This window comes from Lathyrus oleraceus, chromosome 6 (genome assembly GCF_024323335.1).
Source record: "Lathyrus oleraceus cultivar Zhongwan6 chromosome 6, CAAS_Psat_ZW6_1.0, whole genome shotgun sequence".
NCBI classification, from domain to species: Eukaryota; Viridiplantae; Streptophyta; class Magnoliopsida; order Fabales; family Fabaceae; genus Lathyrus; species Lathyrus oleraceus.
The window spans coordinates 132,318,151-132,326,551 of record NC_066584.1 but is presented as its reverse complement, the minus strand read 5'-3'; the positions used below and the strand labels follow the sequence as shown (position 1 = coordinate 132,326,551).

Here is an 8,401-nt window from a genome sequence, read left to right as displayed (position 1 = left end):
TCGCAGCACCGGAAGCTTAGTATACCCTCTGGCAGAACCTGAACGTTACGCTCGCGCACGTTTATTTTTCCATAGAATTAGGAGAGCTATGGCCTAAGATCAAAACCAAAGACCTCTTAAAGATTTCGCCCAACCATCCAACGAAGAGCCTAGTTCTAGTATAGTAAACCCAACCATCCCAACTAATAATTTCGAACTTAAACCTTCCCTGTTGCAACTAGTACAACAGAGACAATTCGCAGGTCTCGCTACTGAGAATCCAAACCAACATTTAAAAATCTTTCTCCAATTAGAAGACACTTTTAAAACCAATAGAGCTTCTCCTGAGGCAATCCGTTTAAGATTATTCCCTTTTTCCCTCAGAGATAAAGCCCTATCATGGTTATATTCCCTTCCACCCAATTCCATTACGACTTGGGATAACCTTAGAAGAGTATTACTTGCTAGATACTTTCCCCCAAGTAAGACCGTCGTTCTTCGAAACCATATAACTAGATTTACCCAGAACCAAGGAGTATCGTTGTTCGAAGCTTGGGAGAGATATAAAAAGTTATTAAGAGCATGCCCACATCATGGTTTAGAAAATTGGTTAATCATTCAAACATTCTATAATGGACTTCACTATAACACTAAGATGACCATCGACACTGCCGCAGGCGGTGCACTGATGAACAAACCTTATCCTGAAGCTAGTGCCCTCATCGAAGATATGGCTCAAAACCATTAATCATGGGGAGTCGAACGAGCGACAGTTGAGAAGAAGGAAGCCCAAGGAGGAATGCATGAATTAAGCTCTATAGACATGATGCAAGCTAAAATGGACGCATTAGCCCTTAAGGTCGAGCATATGTGCATAAACCCGAATACTGCAGTCGTAGTTTCATCGGATTGTGAGATATGTGGAACCAAAGGACACCAATCTGCAGAATGCAGTCTATTAAACGAAACCCACTCTGAGCAAGTGAACTACACCCAAGGGAACCCATATTCGAATACCTATAACCCTGGATGGAGGAATCATCCGAACTTCTCCTATAAGAACAATAACCCTATCCAAAATAACGCACCTTCGAGACAAACAGGTTACCAAGCCCCAAGACCAAATCAACCTATGCAACCTGTACCACCAAAGCCGAGCCTTGAGAAAATTATGGAAAATTTTATCACTGCTCAAACCCAACAAAACAAAGAGTTCATGAACCAAAACATTCACGTTAACTAACTGATTACCCAGTTAGGAACCAAGGTTGACCAAATAGTCACTCACACCAAGATGCTTGAAACCCAGATCTCTCAGGTAGCTTTAAACCAAGCCCCTCAGACTACACCTGGAGGACAGTTCCCTGGACAACCTCAACAAAATCCGAGAGGACAAGCCAATGCCATTACCCTACGAAGTGGGAACGCTTATGATGAGCCACCAAACCCAAGATTGAGTGAACCCAAAACTTCTAAGGAATATACGGAACCCACAGACAAAGTAAAGGAACCAGAGGAATCTGAAAAACAGGAAGGTCAAGGAAAAGGAGAAGAACCTAAAGATAAAACCTATGTACCACCCCCACCATATAAACCACTTATACCATATCCGCAAAGACTCAAATAAACCCAGATCAATAACCAGTATCATAAATTTATTAAGGTTATAGAAAAACTTCACGTAGAAATCCCTTTCATAGAAGCCATGACCCAAATACCTACTTATGCAAAGTTTCTTAAAGACATCCTTACCAACAAACGTAGACTTGACGTTCCGAAGCCCTTGGAATGTAATTCCATTTCCAAGAATAAGTTATCCAAAAAAGATAAAGACCCTAGAAATTTCTCCATTCCCTGTCTTTTGGATAGTCATGTCATCGAAAAAGCTTTTCTAGACTTAGGAGCTAGTGTGAGCTTAAAGCCTTTAGCAGTTTGTGAGAGGTTAAACTTAGGAGAATTATAGCCTACTAAGATGTCACTTCAGTTAGCCGATAGATCCGTTAAGTATCCGATAGGCATTTTAGAAGATGTCCCTGTTAGGATAGGTCAGTTGTTTATCCCTACTGATTTTATTGTCATGGAAATCAAAGAGGACAATGATATACCAATCCTTCTAGGTAGATCATTCTTATCAACTGCAGGAGCCATAATAGATGTCAAGAGAGGAAAGTTGACCTTTGAGGTAGGTGACGAGAAAATAGAATTTATACTTTCGAAATTTGTTATGGCACCTGTGATGGGAGACGCATGTTATGCCATAGATATCATTGATGAATGCGTTAGGGAATTAGAACAAGAAGAAATCATAACAACAATTAAGTTACCATCAACTCTCATAATGGAAGATGATGACTTTAGGAAACCCTACATCGATGATAACCTTTACGAATGTTTATCCCTTACCCCAGATCCTATGCCATGCCCTAAGAAACCAACCTTAGAACTTAAGGAACTGCCTAAGAACCTGAGATATGAGTTCCTCGATGAAGAGATGAACCGTCCAATCATAGTCAGTGCTACCTTGAGCCAAGAGGAAACATACCAACTTTTAGATTTTTTACGAAGATATCCCTCGGCCTTAGGATATAATATCTCTGACCTGAAAGGTATAAGCTCATCCGTATGCATGCATCGGATTTCGCTCGAAGAAGATTCAAAACCCTCCAGAGAACATCAAAGAAGAATAAACCCTATAATGAGTGATGTTGTTAAAAAAGAAGTTCTTGAGTTACTTGAGGCAAGTATAATCTACCAGATCTCGGATAGTAAGTGGGTGAGCCCTGTGCATGTAGTACCTAAAAAGGGAGACATCACAGTCGTGCAAAACGATAAAGGCGAACATATAGCGAAACGGTTAAAAGGAGGATGGCGGATGTGTATAGATTATAGAAAGTTAAATAAAGCAACCAGGAAGGATCATTTCCCTTTACCATTTATAGACCAGATGTTGGAGCGTCTAGCCAGACACTCTTACTTCTGCTATCTAGATGGATACTCTAGATTCTTCCAAATACCTATCCACCCCGAAGATCAAGAAAAAACTACCTTTACATGCCCTTATGGAACTTTTGCCTACAGACGAATGTCATTCGGTCTCTATAATGCCCCAACTACTTTCCAGCGCTGCATGATGTCAATCTTTGCAGATTACCTAGATGGTATCATGGAAGTGTTTATGGATGATTTCTCGGTTTGAGGATTTGATTTCCACAATTGTCTTGCTAACCTTGAGAAAATCCTGGAGAGATGCGTGGAGGTGAACCTCGTGCTAAATTGGGAAAAGTGTCATTTCATGGTAACCGAAGGAATTGTTTTAGGACATATAGTTTCCGAAAAAGGTATAGAGGTAGATAGATCTAAGATAGAAGTCATAGAGAATCTAAAACCGCCCAAAATTATCAGAGAAGTCCGAAGTTTCCTTGGACACGCTGGATTCTACCGGCGTTTTATCAAGGACTTCTCCAAAATAACTAAACCCTTAACTGGCCTTTTAATGAAAGATGCTGAATTCATTTTCGATGGAAAATGTAATGAAGCATTTAATCTTTTAAAGCAAGCATTAATATCATCACCCATTATGAAACCCCCTGATTGGTCAGAACCTTTTGAGATAATGTGCGACGCTAGTGATTATGCCGTTGGAGTCATTCTAGGACAAAGGAAAGATAAAATATTACATGCAATTTATTATGCCAGTAGAACCCTTGACACTTCCCAACTCAACTACGCAACAACTGAAAAGGAATTACTAGCTGTAGTTTTTGCTATATACAAATTTAGATCTTATCTAGTAGGAGCAAAAATTATAGTTTACACCGATCATGCTGCCATTCGTTACCTATTAAGTAAAAAAGATACCAAGCCCAGGTTATTCCGATGGATTCTGTTACTACAGGAGTTTGATTTAGATATAAGAGATAAAAAAGGCACTGAAAATGTAGTAGCTCATCACCTTTCTAGGCTAGAACACCTAAAACCAGACTTAGTACCCATAAATGATGATTTTGCCTATGATAGACTGATAGCTAGACTAGAAACCATTGAAGGTGATAGCCTAGGCCCTCATGAGCACTTCCAAAAATCCTTAGCAGTAAGTAACGTACCATGGTATGCAGACTTTGTTAATTACCTAGCTGCTGATATCATACCCCCTGATCTTGACTACCACCGCAAGAAGAAGTTCTTCAATGATGTGAGAAACTTTTATTGGGACGAACCGCTCCTTTTCAAAAGGGGTAAAGATGACATTTTTCGTCGTTGCGTTCCAGAAGAGGAGGTAAAAAGTATAATTGAGCATTGTCACTCTGCACCCTATGGTGGACATGCGAGCACCTCTAAGACATACGCCAAGATTCTTCAAGCTGGCCTATTCTAGCCTACCATGTGGCGTGATGTCCATGCTTGCATTGTCAAATGTGGTAGATGCCAACGCACTGGAAACATTTCAAGGCGTGACGAAATGCCTCTAAGAAACATTCAGGAAGTAGAACTCTTCGACGTTTGGGGTATAGATTTCATGGGACCTTTCCCACCATCCTTAGGAAACAAGTATATCTTAGTGGCTATAGACTACGTGTCTAAGTGGATTGAATCTATAGCTGCACCCACAAACAATACTAGGGTGGTGATCAAGTTATTCAAAAACTATATTTTCCTTAGATTTGGAACATCTCGTTTAGTCATTCATGTAGGAGGGATCATCACACAGATTGCCATCGCCTTAGGTCTATCCCGCAAGCTGCTACATCTCAGGACCTTTTGTGGGTACACTACTATGGATATTAATTTTTGCTTGACTAGAGGGTTGATGAGGAGATCCTCCTTCAACCCAAGACAATTCAGATTATTGGTCGATAGTGAGGCGATGCATTATTTTACACTGCCTGATCCTATGATGACCAGTGTTCATGACCCAGCTAACTGGAGTTATGCTTTGGAGGGTCAGGGAGAGACTATCGAGGAGCCTAGATCCCCACCTATTGCTGAGTATACTCCTACACTGCCTTCACCCAGGATCACTGTACTCTCTAATAATTTATCATTGCAGACCCCAGACATCCGCACCCAGATTGCAGAGTGTCGTAGAGAGATTGCCGAGCTTAGGCAGGAGGTGGCTGACCTTACCTTACAGATGGGAGTATCCGATCTCACACATGCTACCGAGGCTGACTGTTTATACCAGGAGATCGCAGAGCTTCGCCGGGAGATAGCCATGCTTCATGGATCTAGTCAGGCAGACGAACCCCCTACTATTTGATTTTACCATCTCATTTTATTTTGTCTCATTTATGCTTATATCTTTCGCATTTACCTAACTTATTTTATATCATTGCATTTGGGATAATTTCTTAACTATGTTAACACATTAATATTTACACATCTATATATCTATATTTTATGTGTGTTTATTATATTTATATTTTTATTATAGTCTAATTATATTAATTGTTTATTTATTTATTAGTCTAATGTTTAAATTTTTTTTTTATAAAAATTATGCAAGCCTTATGTCACAAGGAAAATACAATGCAAATGCTATCCGGACCCCCCAACCGAAAAGAGAACGAGAAGTCCATGCCAAATGACCAAAATCCGGCCCAGCCAAATTTAGCCTTGTGGCGCCCGCCATGGATGTTGTGGCGCCCGCCACAGCGTCTGTATAAGCTCGGGGCATACTCACATTCTTCACCATTTTCATACCTTCAAACCTCCAAAACCCATTTTTCACCTCCCGTAAAAGCCCTTGAACCCCACAAAAGCTCCCACATTTCTCATCTTCACACCATACAAACCATTTTCCCAACTTCCATTTTCATTTTCATCTCTCTATATTCATAAAAATCCTACCTTTATACAAACCCATCTTCATCTTCTTCACCATATTGCAAGAGCTAAATAATGGAGTTTAATGGATTTATCCTTCGTGAAGGGAAACCGGGAGATAGGCAAAGGAAGATTATCGAAAGGTTGCAAAATCGGGAAATCCTCCCGACAAGGTATGTGGATGAAAATTGTCTTTACACTTTGGGTATCTACCATAGCATTTTTTATTTATTAGATAATTTAGGCTTGCACGCTATCTTTTCAAACAAAGAACCTACCTTTGAGCGATTGACAATCGAATTTTTAATTTCTTTAATCTATATTGTCAATCCTAACACTACTAGTACATTTGGTACTGTCCGATTTAGAATGTTTGTTGTTGAGTATGAATTCAGTATTGACGCACTAGCAGGCCTGTTAGGAATACCTCATGGGGAAGGTGTTATTTGTGAGGCCCCTTTGGATTCAGATTGGTCGGTCGAGGTGTTTTCCTTCAGGCAGAGATTGTCTAACACTTCAATAAATTCTTTTGAAGGAATTCTTGCCTCGACCATCCATAACCCGGCCATCAGAGTTTTTAGATATCTGTTAGCATGTACTATTTTTGGCCGGGAGAATCCAAACAAGGTCAATGCTCAAGAGCTTCTATTTTTGCAAGGAAGCATCACAAATAGAAGAATTAATTCGGTCCCATTTATGATCGCTCATATGGCTTTAACTCTTAATAAAGCGGGACCTATTGTTTTCGGAGGACTCATTACGTCTATTGTTCGGGCACTTAACCTGAACAATGAGATAGCTACCCTAGATCCCTTACCCCGCACAATTAACCTAAAATTTATTAGAGATATGAAACTGTGCCGATTGAGGAGAGAAGGAGGTTATGTACTTATGATTCATGGTATAGCTATCCCATCTGTTGTCTTACCGTGCACTAGACGTACTGATGTACGTAATGAAAGGAATTGGGCCTATGTTTTAGATGCTCCACCTATTTTGGGTCCACTTCCTCTTAATGTTCCTGATGAGGAGGGGCACGACACTGATGAAGAGTTTGATCGAAGAGAGCAATCTCCCATACCTCATGTATCCCCCCATCACCCTTCACCACCACACACCGCACCATCTTCTTCTTTTGCAGGTTCTGCCCCTGGCTTTTATATTACAGAGGAGATGTGGCGTGACCACATGGCTAGAGAGCAAAGGCGTGATGACCTACTCTCTACCATTCAGCAACAACTGGCGGACAACATGATCTTCATGCAAGAATCACAGCGGAGGACAGATAGATCCTATGAGACTGTTGTACAGTCCCTGCTTACGATCACAAACGAGCAAGCCCGTCAGCGGAACTACCACCGTCAACATTCTGCGCTTATAGAAGCCACTCAGGGTTCCATTTTGGGTAACCTTCAAGAGGTGAGGACTTCTCAAGATGCCTTACAGGCCAGGATGGATCAGAGAGACCGTCGTCGCAGCCGATCCCGTCGTCCACCTCAGGATGGCGAAGGCACCAGTGGTCAGCAGTAGGATGTCAGGTGACTCTCCCCTTATCTTATTTCGAAACATTGGGGACAATGTTCGATTTTAAGTGTGGGAGGAGATTTTATCGCTTTCTATTTTTCTTTGTTGTTTTTAGTTAGATTGTTTATTTTGCTTTTTAGTCGTTTACTTTGTTTCATTTTGATTTTAGTCCGAGTGTTTTAGATAATGCATGAGTCTGACGAGTCACCAGTATAGTGTATCTTTAGTACATTCTAATCTCCCCATTCCTTTAGCCCTACCAAAAAAAATTTTGCAAAAAGAAAACGGTGTTATTCTGAAAGTTTTTTGGGCTTTAAGACAGGTTTGAGTTGGGATGTGGTGACTTGGGAGAACTTCTTGAAACATCAGTATCATTTTAGCACCATAGACTTCATGAATATAGGAATCACTCCCGAAACCCCATATACCATGGCCTTAATCATCATTTCAGTATAGTCCTCAGTAGTTTATTCCAGCAGTCAGCTCCGGCCGAAGCAACCTCTACGTAGGGGACCGATGAACATAAGTGAATGATCCAGTGAAATAAATAAAATAAAAGAAAAGGCAACTCCAGTATAGGTGACCCTCACAAAGTCATTTAAACCAAAAAGTTGTAAAAATTCGCTACAAAAAGAAAAAGAAAAAGAAAAACTCACTTGCTGTTAGTTGGTTCAGAGGTATCTAGCGCTGAACTCGGTAGGGCAGATTACGATCTGATCTCCCACAACTACAGTTGGGTCAAATAAAAGGGTTTACAAAACTTTATGTTCCAGGAACCCCATGTTCGGATCATAATCACTAACAGGTCACTCTGCTATGAAGCATGTACGGATAACGAGATTAATGTGATTGCGCCTGAATGAAAAGGACCCAGAAAGAGATGAAGAGGTAGGCCTAGGTATTGTGGGATGATATGGGTTGGTTAATATAGGAATGGAGTTTATGTCCGTGTCTGCGGATAAGTGTCATCACGATACCCTTAGTTCACTCAGTTAGTACCTATCCCTACATCCCGACTTGAACTTAGAAACCTTTCTAGCCCGAATCACTCGTTGACACCAGTTTTTATTCTATG

The 8,401-nt window shown here is 40.7% G+C and overlaps 1 non-coding gene across 1 annotated transcript; it reads right to left on the bottom strand.

The window, feature by feature from the left end:
• Positions 1–472: 472 nt before the first annotated feature.
• Positions 473–579, bottom strand: LOC127098789 (small nucleolar RNA R71). Its single transcript, XR_007793484.1, has one exon. It is a non-coding gene; the product is annotated as a small nucleolar RNA R71 (small nucleolar RNA).
• Positions 580–8,401: the final 7,822 nt, after the last annotated feature.